The sequence below is a fragment of the Macaca fascicularis genome, chromosome 4 (genome assembly GCF_037993035.2).
Source record: "Macaca fascicularis isolate 582-1 chromosome 4, T2T-MFA8v1.1".
Lineage (NCBI taxonomy): Eukaryota > Metazoa > Chordata > Mammalia > Primates > Cercopithecidae > Macaca > Macaca fascicularis.
This window is the reverse complement of record NC_088378.1, coordinates 15820377-15836812: the sequence shown is the minus strand read 5'-3', so window position 1 is coordinate 15836812 and position 16436 is coordinate 15820377. Positions and strand designations below refer to the sequence as shown.

Genomic DNA, 16436 nt, shown 5'->3' with positions numbered 1-16436 from the left:
TCACAGGCTCAGTGGGCTTAGCATGAAGTATGTGGACAGGTGCTGAGTAGACCTTCCCGAGATTGTCACTGTGGTAGTTGCTGTCCTGGACCTCATGTGCTAGACAACATCACCCAGGAGGGGACATGGAATTTCACTGCTCAGTCTGTTTGTCCCACCTGCCTCAGAACCACTGGTTCACATCTATGAGACTGATGGGAAGCTGGAGCTTGGTGTGGTCTCCTGTAGAGACCAGAGCAACTGTACCTGGCCTCACCAGCATGAGTCACCAGAGTGCCCATACTTAGGAAATCACCAGTTGTGTCTCGTCTATTCAAAGGACCTGAAAGGTTGAGAGATTATCTGCTACTCTGGGCTAGCTGGGGAAAGCTGCTAGACTTGAAGCCCCAGGAAGGCAGGCATTATGCTTGTGTCACACAGGCGCCCTGTATATTGACAGAATGATTGAACAGCTAGTCTGTTCCCAGGTGATCTGTCAGTCAACAGCATGGACTAATCGCTCACTCTCAAAAGAGAAGTATTAAGACAACATTGTGTTGCCTACCTTCAGTAATGTGTAGTCTAAATGTAGAATGCTTAGGTGTCCCATCTGCATGTTTAGGACCTCATAGGCTGCCAAGCAGCGATGAGATAATATTAATGATTACCTGAGCTCATGTGGGACAAGCAGATTGCGCCATTGCCTGTGGATGGACTCGACAGTCCTGATGGGCGCCTCCCCTCTGTGCTGCGATAAGGCAAGGCATTATCAGCTGTGGAAGGAATTTTAAAATAGGGAAAAAGGTAGGACCTTCCCTGACAAATTAAAAGGCTGACTTTAAAAGTAGTACATTTATTTAAAGTACCTATATGAAATAAAGTATTTTTAAAAAGAGAAAAATAAAGAGGCATAAGATAATACTGAGTTGGGAAAATCAAGGTAGAAAAGGCAATGGGAATGAAGCTAGGCCTGAAAGCTGGGTCCATGCATGTAGTTCAGGGGACCAGTGAAGTTAGATGGGGAAAAACATGATCTCATCATTGTCTCTAACCCTTATCTGAAATTGTACGTTTCCTAATATTATGAAAGTAGCATTAGCTATGTGGCCTTCATAGAAATTATGAATATTCCACAGAGGAGCTAAGTTGTTACACTTATTTAATGTTAATTAATTTCAATTTAAATAGCCAGATGTAGCTAGTGGCTGCAATATTGGTCAAGGCAGGCCTAGTGCCTAATAATAAATTCCATGTTTTTTTTAAAAAAAATTATGAATATTTTCATACTATATTACAGTTATAGATATTCTGAAGTATCATTTATGCCTAATAGTACTTCAAAATTACAGTGTATTAGACTTCTTGAAAATTATTTAAGTATTGAAAGATGCTTATAACAATTTTGTCAAATATTTTGCTAACCGTATAACAGTATACTCTGTTTTTGACTCCTGTGCATTTCATGTATTAGTTTCAAGCATTTGTAAACATCATTCTGAGAAAGATGTCTTTAGACGGCCATAGCACAAAAGGTAAAGAGCCCCTGCCTTTGACAATGGCCAGGCCTTCTACCAGAGAATGGATGGCCTACCTAGAGTCTCAGAGGCAGGACAGGCCTCTGGGCACTACAGCATTTGATAGGAAGATGTGGAAAAGCTGGGGTGAGCTTGAGTGCCTGGCTAACATGACTCAACAGGTCCATCCATTGAGGAAGGACAGGCTGTATAGGTTGTGTTTAGAAAGGATGCCTTGTACAGCCATGAGAGTTGGATGGGAAGGGAAGAAACTGGAGGCCAAGAGACCAGTGTATGCCAGGCATGATGCTGACCAGATGGAGTGTAACGTTGAGAATAGGGAGAAGCAATGTGTTCCCAGCACCACTGTGGAACTCTTGTGGGGCTGGACTGGGCCAGGGTGTGCAGTGGAGGTGAAGAAGGCCGTGTTAGTTTATAGGCCTGAGGGACTGGGAGAATGATGATAACAGCTCAGGCTTACTGGGTGTTTACTGTGTGCCAGAGGCTGTTATAAGCCCTTCTATGTCATGTATATATGTTCTTTAACTGATATCATTCAATCCTCATAGCAACTCTAGGAAGTCAGTACAGTAATCCCTGTTTTACACATAATAAAGCCTAGAGAAGAAAGGTTAGGAAAACTGTCCAGGGTCTCACAGCTAGCTGGCAAGAAGGGAGGATATTACTGGAAAAAAGGAAAAGAGGAATTGGTTTGGGGGAATATGTTATAGTTCAACTGTAGATATTTTTCCATTGTTGTCTTCAAATATTTCAAAGGGCTAAACATTCAGATATTTATAAGCATAGTTTCTGGTGTATTTCATTGTCTAGTATTTAAATTTTTATTAGTGAATACTGAGATGATTTGTAGATTGGTTTCATCTTACTGGGAAAAAACAGAGAAAACTGGTAGGTGGGATTTAGTACATTGATGGGTGCCCAAAGCAGAGGAAGAGGCTGCAGTTTACAGAAGACAAACATAATATGTATTCAATTATTTGTGTTTAATGATGTGGTTTTTCTTTTGTTGTGGTATTGTTTTCCAGGACCAGTCCTGCCGCTGTTGTAGAAGACATGTGGTGTATATAAAGTTTGTGATCGTTGGCGGAAATTTTGGTAAGTGTTGCTGCATTTACTTCGAATGCCTCTTGCTGTAAAATGGTGCTTATGAAGGGAAGCTGTTGCCTTGTTCTGTGCATCTTTTACTTCTGCACTAAACTCAGGCAGTATGGAGTTCTATAATTAAATGTGACATTGAATTGATGTTTTCTGACAGTGTGATACTTTTTCTTGTTATTGCTAATAGTATTAAGCAATATGGGGTTTTCTAAAACGTAGTAAGTCTAGATTTAGAAAGTTTCTGGATGCCGGTTAAAGAATACCCTTGACAGTTTATGTGCTAAGCCAGCCATATAATATAAGAGTAATAAACCTGCAGACCCAAAGAATAAAAGTCTCCAAAACAGAGAGATCCATGTGACCCATATATTAAAAGAAAGAAAAGCAGGCAGCTTAGGAAATGGGAAATTAAAGGAAGCTACAAGTCCAGCTTGCCTGGGAGCCAGCCCACAGCCAGCATAACAGTGGTCTTGGGAGACCAAGAACATTCAATTCAGCGACCACCCAGACCTTGCTAGCAAGGTAAGAGGATAGTCTTTGCAATCAGGAGACCTGGGTTAAAATGTAAGTTCTATACCTACTGGTTGTTAGATAACCTCTCTGAGCCTGTTTCTTCTTCTGTAAAATGAGGCTTATCATGTTACCTACCTCGTAGAGTTGTTGAGAATAAAATGAGGTAGGTAGTGCTGGAGCATAGTAAGTGCTCAATAAAGCCAGTCATTCTTAGGAATGGAGCAGCCTTGTTTGGAGACTGGACATTTCCCATTGAAGTCAAGCTACCAAGAGGCATATTTATCTTCCAGCAGGAAGGCTGCTGGGGATGGGCCGGTTACAACCCTTTGATGTTGCTAGAGCATCCCAGCTACTTACCACAACCCCTCCTCCAAAATTTACTTCATAAGAACCTGTGGGAATCCCTGCAACATTTACCACCTTTTCCAACCCTGGAGACCCATTCTGAGACAAGTCTGGCTAACTAACTCCCTTCCTGCCGCCTTCACAACCAGGGAGGTCACCTTGTTTGAGCTCTGTTCATTTTTGGAGTTAATGTCATTTTGAATCACATTTATGAGGAAAGAAGGGTGGGGATAGATGACACCATTGGTTGGACCTCAGTTGCCATGTTTAAGCTTTCATTTCCAAACCTTTCTTTTGATTTTACATTTTTGTCTATGCTTATTACGTAGCCTTCACAGGGATCGGATTGCTGCGCTGAAATTTTTGAGCTTTGACTGAAAGAATTTGGCTTTTGGGTGGGGCCTTTACCTGTGGTTGGGAGACTCAGCTGTGGCATTGCAGATGGGCCAGTGTTTAAGGTCAAATGTCTGCAAGTGACTGTGCTCCCATTTCATGGAATCAGAGAGGGACATGGCTTCAAGGGTTGTCTGGCCCAATCCCCTGCTAGCAAAAAAAAACAAAACAAAAACAAAAAAACAGTATTCTACTGATCCCTGACAAGGGAATTCAAATTCTTCCAGAGATAAGGAGCTTGCTGTTGCACAGGGTACCTTGGTTCAATTAAAAGGACAATCAGGGCCTACAGGGAAACCCTTGTGGGGAGGGGAGGTATAGTTGTTCTCTCTCTCAGTTCTGGTGGTATTTATGCAGTTGTATGCTTTGGTGAAAACTCACAGAACTGTACACTAGAAAGGGTGAGTTCTCCTGAATGTTAATTAGACCTGAATTTTAAAAATGGAAAAAAAAAACCCAGCATTTAAAAATTGAACAATCAGCCCAACTTGTTAAAAAGAAAGTGAGGAGGCCGGGTGCGGTGGCTCACGCCTGTAATCCTAGCACTTTGGGAGGCTGAGGAGGGCAGATCACAAGGTCAGGAGATCAAGACCATCCTGGCCAACGTGATAAAACCCCATCTCTACTAAAAATACAAATCTAGGAGGCGGAGGTTGCATTAAGCCGAGATTGCGCCACTTTACGCCAGCCTGGGTGACACAGCGAGACTCCATCTCAAAAGAAAAGAAAAAAGAAAAAAAGAAAGTGAGGAATGCAAAGGAGAGAGGGAGGAGGGAAGAAAGAAAAGCCATCCAGTCCTTATATTGAACTATTAATACAGTGTATGTGCTCCATGGGACAGGGACTTGGTCTTGTTCCTTTCTGGAGTCTTGGTGCCTGGATAGTGCCTGGCACATAGAAGGCATAAATGTGTTAAATATTTATTGAATCACCTATTGCTCTTACTCACCTTCAAAGTAAGTCCGCTCACTTTCTAACACTCCAGCCCACCAAATATTTGAAGACACTGTCCTTCCTCATTCATCTTCTCTTCTCTGGGTGAACTTACCATCTCCCAGTCCTGGCCTCTTTGTCCTCTGATGCTATTTTCATACCCCTCTCCATCTGGCAGAGCTCCTTGAGGAGGCATCTGCTTCCCCACACCTCTCCTGTGCACCTAGACTAGCACTAGACACGCTGACGTACAGGTATGGCCCAGGAGGAGCACAGAGGGTGCTTGCTTCTGTGGATGCTGTTAATAGACACCCAATCCTCTTCCTTTCACAATCAGTATGAAGCGTCTAGTCATGGATCATAAGGGATTTATTTAACGCAGTCTTCTCAGAAAGGAGCTCCTAAAAGTAGGGAGGGTGGCAGTGCAAGAAAGAGCTCAGGCGCAGCTCATCCTCTTATAGGCCTTGTCTGAAATGAAGCCAGGTCCTGGCACCCTCAGTCTGAGGCAGCATGGTGCTGTTGATAAATCTTTAGAGGCAGTACTGTGTCACAGATTCCGATTCCTCATTACAAGTCATAGGAAGTTTGAAATTCTTCCAACTAAACTTGTGAGTACCTTGAAAAGCCTAGGTTTCTTTCTTCCGGCCATGACAAGAAGTGATATATAAACACATAAATACATATAGAGAGAGCAGTGGTTTTCAACTGGGGTTAGTTTTGCCTCCCCAGAGGACATTTGGTAATATCTGAAGCCATTTTGGGTTGTCACAATTAGGGGAGGGAAGAGGCATCTAGTTAGTGGGTGGCATCTAGTGTGTGTGCTAGTGGCATCTAGTGGGTGGAGGCCAGGGATACTGCTCAGTGTCTTAAAATATATCTCATAGATCAGCAGCGCGCACTCGCCCACACATGCGGAACAGTCGGGCCCGAAATCTCAGTAATGCCAAGCTGAGAAACTCTGAGATTATAAGTAATTTTTTAAGTGTAAATGTTTAAAGTACTTATTATTTTGAAGGTTTAAAAATTGAAATATCTTAACATTTGATTATATGTAAATATACAGCTAAAAAAACTTAAAGAAATTTGTTCAGAAAATCATCTGAGTGGAAAGGCTGCCAAGAGGCTATCCCTTCTATTACCCCTGACTCCCATCAAAAAATGACCTAAATGAATTCAGACAGACAGATGGGCCTCCGACGGCTTATAGAGAATGATGGTCAACTAAAGATCAAAACAAGACTCACACAACATGATCCCAGCATTTACACAAAAGAGATTGTCTCGTGTTTTAAATGTCAACCCCAGCTTCTTCAGATGTGTTAGTCATTCGATGACCTCTAAGATTAAACGGTATTTCAATCTGGGCTAGTCCTTCTTTTTGAATCCAGGCGGTTCTGGTGTGATGAAAATGTGCTTAGGGAGGAGAGAGATCTCATTACAGATGATTGAGATTGAGTATTTTGGTACACAGAGCTGTTTATTTGCATCAGTTTGCTAGTGACACCACAATCTGGTTTAAATGTGAGTCGCTGAGAGCTTTTGTAGCCCAATATGGCTACATTTGCTGAAGCAGGGAGATTAAAGCAACATATGTCAATTTATGATATAGGACAACCCACTGCAAAATACTTTACCTAATTATAGGGCCTATTTTGGGAAGGTAATGGTGCTTTTCGTGAAGTATATTTTGGGATGCACTCACCCGGCTTCTAGGCCAGTAATATCTTCCCAGAAAGGGTGTGGTGTGTGCTTGTGGACATAAATATTTTCTTACCAAAAGCTGTGGCGTAATATTCTTTCAACTTTACTACCCTTCATTTTTATTTTTCTGATTGTCTTTCCTTTTGCAAGAATGCTATGAAAATGTATTCTGGAAAGCCAGAGAAGAGGAAGATAAAAGATCTCATTTCAGATGGCCAAGTCCAGAGATACAGAGACTTTATCAGTCTACTGTTTTTAAGATGAATGGGATTTGGAGGCATTCAGGAACATTGACTAATAAGCAGAGTTGAGGGAGGTGAAAAAAACACCGTGTTGGCACTAGATATTTTTATGTAAGTATCTGGGAAAACTATCCCTTTGCAACCCGGTGTGTCCCAGCCAGCACTGCTCCTGCTCCACTCCAACCCCTGAGTGATGCTCAGGGTCCATTTCCATGCCTTTGCTGTTGGCTTGTGACCCAGGGTAGGTATCTGCTTTTACTTCTGTTCTTTAAGACTGTGCCTTTCACCTGCTCTACCTCCTCCATCCCAGCCTTTAACTTCTCTGTTAATACCTGAGACTTTTGGCCTTCAAGGAGAGGTCAGAACTTTCTGTCCACTCAGCAAAAGAAGATTAGCTTCTTATTTACGCAATGTGTGTACAGCGGGAGGAGAAGCCAAGATAAGGAGTGAAAATGGACAATTTTGTAACCCAAAATCCAACCAGACCTAGGGACTGGAGAAACACTTTTACCTAAATTCTGAGTCATGAAGGCCACAACATGAGAGCAAGAATAGCCCATGGGAAGAGTTAAAGGCGGAGGCTCCCACCGGAGAGCCCTCTGGAGAGGTGTCCCTGAGTCTCCCTGAGCAGCCTGTGGGCTCCTTCCTCAGACTTGGCCTAAGAGCTCGTTAAACACACAGATCCTGGCCCACCCCAGGCTGGTAGAATCAGATAGAATCTCTGTGGTGGGTGTGTGACTTTATTCTTAACAGCCTCTCCAGGCGGTGCTTATGCACACGAAATTGTGAGAATCTCTGTTCCAGTCTCCATTCTCAACTTTTCTTCAGGGCTTACGATTCCATCTGAGGTTGTATGCAGCAGTCTGGCCCCCCTTTAAGACTGCTTCCCTTCCATAGCATCACTCACATATTTAAAGAACAGATCCCTAAAGCACATCATTTTGAAAATCAGCCCTGGGCATAGGAGGGTAGGGTGTCATCTTCTGTGTTACTGTGTAATCTTGGTTCCTAGAGTAATTTCCACAATCATTGTATCACTTGCTCACTAAGAGAAGTATCATTTTCATTCCAGGTTAGTTTTGGCAACATTCTAAACCAGATTCCTTGAAGCTGCTTTGCGGGAGGCCATCCTGCTCCTCTGCTACAATCATCCAAGTATTTGCCATCTGCTTTCACTCTAAAATTCACACTATGCTGTAGTTTTTATCTGTAGCAATACTTATAAATCAAAATTTCCCACTTATTAAGAGGAAACATTTTCAGAACAAGTAGCTGTCATGTATTCTAGTGCATGACTAGAGAGATAAGACTGTAATAGTTCCCAACTGGGATCCAGGTGGTTGGTCCCACCCCACAGCCCTTCCTCTGATGTCAGGCTGCCTGTGCAGATGCGTATTAGGTTATCGTTTGTATAGCTCATTTAAGTTTGTAAACAGCTAGCTGGGCACAGTGGTGCATGCCTGTAATCCCAGCACTTTGGGAGGCTGAGGCGGGTAGATCACTTAAGGTCAGGAATTCAAGACCAGCCTGGCCAACATGGTGAAACCCCGTCTCTACTAAAAATACAAAAATTAGCTGGACGTGGTGGCACACGCCTATAATTCCAGCTACTCAGGAGGCTGAGGCAGGGGAGTCACTTGAACCTGGGAGGCAGAGGTTGCAGTGAGCAAGATCACGTCACTGCACTCCAGCCTGGGTGACAAAGCAAGACTGCATCTCAAAAATTAAGGGGACTGCATCCCCTTAATAAGTGGGGTTGGCGGGGGGAAGCTGCAGCACATTTGATCTTCCCAAACCACTTCCTAGGCAGTGTAATCAATGTTATCACCCATTGGAGGCTCAGAGAATTTAGCTGATGTCTAAGGCAGGAGGCATTTGGGAATGTGTGTGGGAGATGGGGAAGGGTTTGTTGTTGTCCTCACAAAGACTGGGAGGTGCCATTGGCACATGATGCAAGAGAAAGTGGGGCAGGGATGGTAAATGTCCTGCAGTGCCTGGAACAGTCCTGCCCAGTGAAGAACTGTCCCTAACTCAGTGTTCATAGCACCCCTGTTGAGAAACACTGCTCTGAGGTTGTACTAGAATGCAGTAGAGCTAGGTGCACACCCGCATTATCTGAATCCAGATCCTTTATAGCCCTCTCTGTGTTAAAGGCATCACAGAATTAATTTCCACTTCATTGGGAGCTCTCACTCCCTGAAAGTTGAATCCAGAGTGGCTATTCTGCAGGTCATGCAATTGCTGCCCCAGGCATCAGAACTCAGGCATGACACACTTCATATGGAAATAGACTCTCTAAAACCCCGGTGGCCTGGCTGGCCAGCATGTTGTATTGTACCTGTCCTACCTCGATGAGTGTCCAGTGCAGGTGTGAGAGAGAGTACTGTCTTTGGAAAAGATGAGAGCCCAGTAGGATGCTCTGCCCATAGCCTCGCATCCACCTGACTTAAAACCATCCTGATAGCAAAGTAGGTGTTGATTTCACAAGTTTTTGATTTGTTATCTTCAACTTCATACCTACCTGGTGAACCCTTACAGGAGCTGTTGGAGTTTTGTTTAAAGTTTAGTTTTGATGTCGGCCAGCAAGGGAGCTGAGACAGTGGCTACATCAGTTTGATGAGCACACAATGAAATTTATTAAATTGGTAAAAATAAAACCATATTGAATGAAAAGGAACCCAGGGCAACTGACCTGAATATAGATGTTGAAGGGATTCTAAAAGAGGGAGAGAGGGAGTAGTGATATTATCTCATCTTTTTTTCTTTCCTGTTTTGTATTTCTCCCTCTCCCTCTCCTTTTCCCTCTTCCCCTCTCCCTCTTCCCCTCTCCCTCTCCCTCTCTCCCTTTCCCTTTCCCTCTCCCTCTTCCTCTCCCCCTCTCTCTCCCTCCCCCTCCCCCCGCCTCTCTCTTTCCCTCTCCTTCCTCCTCCCCCTCTCTCTTTCCCTCTCTCCCTCTCCTTCTCTCCCAGTTTCTTTCCTAACTTTTTATTTTGGAAAATTTCGAACTTGCTGGTTGGGAGAATTGTAAAACAAATTTCCAGCTTGCTGGTTGGGAGAATTGTAAAACAAACACTTTATGTCCTCTGCCTAAATTCACCATTTGTTCTACATTTGCAACATTTGCTTTGTTCCCTCTTCTAATTATATATATAAATTATACATATTATATAAAATTTTGCTGAACCATTTAAAAGTACCAAACATCTTGACACTTTACCTCTAAATATTTCACCACCCATCTTCTAAGAATAAGGACATTCTTTTATATAACCATACTATAGTACTATTTCCACATCTTAAAAATTTAATAGTTTTATATTATCTAGTATTAATTCATATTCAAATTTCAACACTATAGTCCCAAACAATATTTTATAACTTACCTCCCCACCCCCACCCCAAAATCTAGTAACCAATCAAATACACTTGATGAATTTGGTTGATAACTTTTCTTTCATTTATCATATAACTTTAAACAATGACTTTTTGAAAAGTTCAAGTTCATTGTGTTATAGAACACCTTACACTCTGGGCTTGTCTGCTTCTTCACAGCATTGTTTAGCATGCTCTTCTCTTCCTAAAATTGGTTAGATCTAGAGGCTTGTTATTAAGTGGAGGTTAAACATCTTTGCCAAGGATACTTTATCAGTGATGTCATGCACCTGATATTACATCACATCAGGGGGCAGAAGTCACCTTGTTCCACCATCCTCAGTGCTAGGTTTCATCTCTTGGGTAAGATGGTAACCAGACCTAACCAATGTCAAGGTGCACCTTGAGTTAATAAATCATCTGTAGGCTGATACGTGGGTCATTTGTGAACATCCTGCTCCAGCCTTCCTTTCATCCAGTGGCTTCAGTAATCATGGATAATCCTCACCGGATTCAGTTATTACTTTGAAATATTGTCTGATACTTTTTACTCTTACCTTTCTCTTCCTGAATTATTTGTAGTGTATGACCTAGGCCTTCATATTTTTGCAGTGATGGTTTTCTAGCCATTTCCTTGGTGGTCACCTGGATTTTGCTGTGATTGGGCTAAACTTTTTTTTTTTTCTTGCCTTTGGGATAAGAAGGAATAACTTTAGCAAAGCATTTACTGCATGCTGGGTACCACACAGGCTCCTCACATGTAGAACCTTTTTCACTTTCTTCCCACATTACAGCTTAGACTAGTGAAGTGACTTGCCCAGGGTCACTCAGACTCTATGGGAGAGCTAAGATCGAGCCATATCTATCAGGTTTAGAGCCAGGATTTTTCAACAATTCCATGTTCCCTCTCATCCCTTCTGGCCGTGCCTCCACCACGGGCCCCCCCGCCCCCCGCCCCCACTACAGTTCTTGCCTTAGGCCACAAGTGCCTGCCTGACTGAGTAGGTCCCTAAACAAGGAAAGTCAGCCAGGAGACTGCAGCTGGGGAAACACAAGCTAGGCACATCTAAAGGGCAGGTGCTGCTGGACCTCAGATGAGCCGTGCCCAACCGGAAACCGGGATCTTTATGTTAACCATTCCAACTTTTCAATGGCGGTGACTAATTCAGATACGTGAAACTCATCAGCCCAGTTGCCAGTTTTCAGCACCAGCACTACTGCTGGCTGAGGCAGCCTTGGGTAGGCCGAGGCTTTGTTTATAAATGGAATTTCATTGTCATTTGTTTGTGTGTTTGTTTTTAACATCCTCTTTTACACAGAAATTAATATGCTCGGGCAGTGATACTGTTTCGATTTGGGGGATGTTTGATTTTTTTGAAGAGGGGGAAAATTGGGTTTCATAGAAGTGTTATTTAACTGAATTACTTCATAGGCCAAGGTGTTATTATACAATCTTGGATTTTTTAATTGGGTAGGTTAACAGTACAGTAGTAGGTATTTCATATGTAAGTTTAAAAGAATGCAAATACATTTCCCTCTGTATATCATCTGTAGGATTTTGCTTTTTAGAATTTTTCTGACTCCTTCAGAAGGGTGTGACTCTGTTGTTCCTATCTTGCACTCTGTTCTTTGTGTGTCTTTAACTGTGTTAACATGTCACAGGAACTCTGTCAGGTCGGTCCCTGAGAGGTACTGAAGCAGAACTAACAGACAAATAGAAGTGCGTCTCCAGATGGGTCCTGGCAGAGGCTAAAGATCTCTGTTGGTCATTCTACTTGTTTTAACCAGAATTATTCTTGAGTTTGGAGTGACCGGGAATGGTGCAGGTAAAGAGCTTCTGTAGACTTACTTCATCATGCAAGAATTTGGTCCTGTCTCTCATTGTACACGTTAACCACCTGAAGCACAGAGAGGTTGAGGAGGACCCAGGTAAACCTTGCTATGGTTTGTTCCCACCAAATCTCATGCCGAAATTTGATCCCTAGTGTGGCAGTGTTGAGAGGTATTTGGGTCATGGGCAGCTGGATGCCATTCTTATGATAGAGAGTTCTCGTACTCCCAAGACTGGATTAGATCTCGAGGAAATGGTTAGGGTTCTTCCAAAGTAAAGACACTCCTCCTAGGTTTGGCCTCTTCACACATATCTGCCGTGTTTTGACCCAGCACATGGCCCTCCTGAGAAGCTGAGCAGGTGCCAGCACTATGCTACTTGAACTTGCCAGCCTGCAGAATCATGAGCTAAATAAACCTCTCATCTTTATGAATTACCCAGTCACAGGTATATAAGAACACAAAATAAACTAGGACAGACTTGATTAGCTTGGCTGTCTTGTGTGTTCCTCATACTAAGCTAAAGTTTTCAGTCTACAAGCAGTCACCGTAATGCTTTACCCTGACATGTCACCCACAATGTTTCTTCCCATCTGAACCACCCCAGCTTCCCACCATCAGCCACATTTAACAAGTGAAGAAGGAAATGTCTGAATCAGCACTGTCCACTAGAAACCAAAGCCAGGCAACATGTACAATTTAAAGCTATCTAGAAGCCCGGTTAGAAGACAGTAGAAAGAAATGAGTGAAATTAAACTTTATATTTTGTTTAACCCAATATATGTCCAAAATATTATCATTTACATGCCGTCAATATGTTAAATTATTGAGATATTTTTGTACTAAGTCTTTGAAATTTCACATGTAGTTTATATTTATAGCATATCTCAGTTTGGACAAGCCACTTGAAATGTGCCCAGTGTGGCTGCTGGCTACGGGGTTGGGCAGCACAGCAGTATGGAGGACGTAGCGTGGGGCGGCAAAGCGGTACGGAGGACATAGTCCAAGGTCACACCCAGCTAGGTTCTGTAATTTAAATCTCAAGAGAAACTTGATCTGCTTTTTTGCCCTCCCCCCATCTGAAACCACATATTCCTGTCCTCTTTGTGCCATTTTCCCCCTCTCCAGCTAACTCTAATTACAGAGAGATGCTTGGTTTGGTCATGACTGCTAGCTCAGCAGTTTTCTGCCAGTCCTGGCAGCTGGTGAGACCAACATACACTGCCTGTAAATGATAGTGTAAAGCATACTTTTAAATTTCTCTACAGCAGAGTTTCCATAATTTTCTTTCTCTTAGAAGTAATTCACTGGCATTTTTCAAAGCCAGGGTGTTTTGTTTTTTGTTTTTTTTTTAATTCATTCTTTCTTAAAGTCCCATCTTAATCAATGGGTTTGTAAAATATTTACTAGCTAGTTATCTCCCCAGGACCTCAGCAGAACAAGTTTATATCTGATTTTTTAGACCAGTTATACGTCTGTTTTGATTAACAGTGGTTAGGTTTCCTTTTTCCAACTAGTCAAATAGTCTCCCAATATGTTGGTCCCATTTTGAGTATTATTCACAATGAAATATCGGTAAAGGTTAGATTCCATTTCCACTAAATGTCAAGTCTCTGACCACTGACCCCACTACTTGAATCATTAGATTATAATCACAGTCTCAGGGGAGAAAATGACAGAAGAATGGCAACAGACTCCTGGAGTTTGTTGTGCTAGACTTTACTGAACTACAAACCCTGAGCTATAAGAATTGAAATTCAAATAGGGAAAAGATAGTCCCATATTACTAATTAGAGGCCAAAACCCCACATCTTCCAACATTCTCAGTTAAGTGAAGGCTAGAGAAGATCAAGTTTTTTGATATCTTTCAGTAACTGAAGGATGGCACTGCAAAGCCAGCCCTCCTGTAATACAAACGAATTTTCTTACATTCTCTTCAGTGCTGTATCCTTCGGATTTTGACTTGATGTCAACCTCACTATTCACAGATCCCCTAAAATCCACTGTTTAAAAAACTTTAGGTGTGGGGTTGCCTTTGGAATTAGAGCAGTGTTGTTGTGAGTGGCTTGGTTTCTTCTCTTTCCCCACCATTTCCCTACAGTAATACACACTTAGAGCCCCCAAATCACTATCCTTTTATCCCATTCTGATTCAAAGCCTTTTTATTTCTTTAAGTGGATATCTCATGTTCATTTCAAAATGTCATTTAGCAGCTGTATTTCTGCTAAATAACCAGAAATTATAGTTGACTCCAGCCAAGTGGCTGAGTACCTAGATTTTGTTTCCAAGTATGGTGCTGAGCAGAAATGTTTTGGTTTTATCCTCAATATTAATAGTTGACTGAGAGTGATGGATGGGCCTGGGGATGAGAAAAGGAAAGGAAATATAAAATATAGTGGCAGAGTATCATCTACTTCAGGGACTCTTGACCTGGAGTTTTTACCAGAATCACCTGAGAAGATATTAAAAATCCGGGGGCCCAGGCCCCACTGCCCCTCCATTCATTCAGAGTCCCGTAGAACAGGGCCCTGGCAAGTGTGTAGGAACCACCTGCTCTTACTCAATTGTATCCACTTATCAACACTTAGGGAGAACTTTATTGTGTATAAGTTACACCTCAATGAGCTTGTCCTGAAATCTCTTTGTACACGTGCATATAAATTTTTGAAAGTTTTGACTTGCCCTACCATGAGGAATATGTTGATTGTCAAACGTTCTGGAGTCTGAAGACAAAGCTCACAGTTGAAACAATCATTCATTCACTCAGTAAACATGTAAAGAACAGTGCTGGGCATTATTCCTAGTCTGGGAAAACAGAGATACATCGAGACACAACATATACCTCGAAGGACTTTGTTTAATGAATAAGAACCGTATCCAACAATTACGCTGCAGTGTGAAAAGTATGAGTATATCTATAGAGCAAAAAGGGAGGAATCCCCGACAACCACATACACGCACATGTGCACACGCACATACATGCACATGTTGCTACTTCCACCCCACTGCCTTTTGAAGGTAGAGAGCTAGGCTCTGTTGTGAAAATTTTACAGAAAAGCCACAGCACGTGATTCCTGAGGTGTGAGTAGACAAAGAAGTGAAAAGTATTCTGCCTGTTTTGCAAAGGAATAGCTCTCAGAATTTGATTCTAACGTAAAAAAAAAAAAAATTTTTTTTACACTCTCATTAGTTTTAAGGGAATTTTAACAACCCCTGATGTGATTCAGTTTGCTTATCCTGATCTATCTAGTCCCAGCACAGGTCTCAGTGCTGGCACACAGTAGATGCACAGCACAGCAAGTATGTTGAATAGAAGTGATGCTTTCAGCAGTTTTTTCTCTCTTCTAACAAACCATTAGCCACAATTGTATCTTAGAGTACACACATAATTTTCAAGATAGCACCCAAGGACCAGGCGTGGTGACCCACTCCTGTAATCCCAGCACTTTGGGAGGCCGAGGTGGGCGGATCACGAGGTCAGGAGATCAAGATAATCCTGGCTAACATGGTGAAACTCCATCTCTACTAAAAATATAAAAAATTAGCCGGGCGTGGTGGTGTATGCCTGTAGTCCCAGCTACTTGGGAGGCTGAGGCAGGAGAATCGCTTGAACCTGGGAGGCAGAGGTTGCAGTGAGCTGAGATTGCGCCACTGCACTCCAGCCTGGGCGACAGAGCGAGACTTCATCTAAACAAACAAAAAAAGATAGTGCCCAAGTTACCTTTGTAAGTATTGCTTCCAAAATACCAAAAATCTTTGCCCTTGAAGGAGAGCACATTTAAGAAAATATGAGTTGTTCTACTTGCATGGTATGTTTTGATTTTTACATATTAAGGGAATTAACTCTTTCTAACCTGATTTTTACTCTCATTTTTCAATATACCTGAAGTTTTAGAAGAGCAGCTATGTCAAAAGATCAAATGATCATAGCATGACTGACTTTGTCATTTAAAGGTAGACACAGAAAACAGCATTGTATTTTCCTGGATACTGGGTGATCTTGTTGGATTTGGGGAGCAGAGGTTATTTGAGAGCAGCTGTTTATATTGCATTAAAAATTTATTCAATGTTGGGGTGGCTACTTACCCAGGACCACTATATTCCCTGTGTATTTTTACAGCTTTATGTGTAAATTATGATCATTGGTTACTTTGATATTGTAGGACACAATAGGAGAATTCCCAACTTGACCCTTTGACTGTGTTGTAATAGGAAAAGACATTTTATGATTTGACTGTGTCCTCACCCAAATCTCATCTTGAGTTGTAGTTTCCATAATCCACACATGTCATGGGAGGGACCTGGTGGGAAGTAATGGAATCATAGGGGCGGTTACCCCCATGCTGCTGTTTTCGTGATAGTAAGTGAGTTCTCACAAGATTTGATGGTTTTATAAGGGGCCTTTCCCTCTTTGCTCGGCACTTCTCCTTCCTGCCATCCTGTGAAGAAGGATGTGATTGCTTCCCCTTCCGCCGTGGTTGTAAGTTTCCTGAGG

At 42.3% G+C, this 16436-nt stretch overlaps 1 protein-coding gene across 9 annotated transcripts in view; it reads left to right on the top strand.

Annotated features, from left to right (window-relative positions):
* The window catches only part of FYN (FYN proto-oncogene, Src family tyrosine kinase), a 209773-nt gene that overhangs the window by 87999 nt on the left and 105338 nt on the right, over positions 1 to 16436 (top strand). For all 9 annotated transcript variants that reach the window (XM_074036906.1, XM_074036907.1, XM_065543229.2 and 6 more), the window contains one exon: positions 2540 to 2609. The gene's annotated coding sequence lies outside the window, so the exon portion shown is untranslated. The remainder of the gene's footprint in view (positions 1 to 2539; positions 2610 to 16436) is intronic.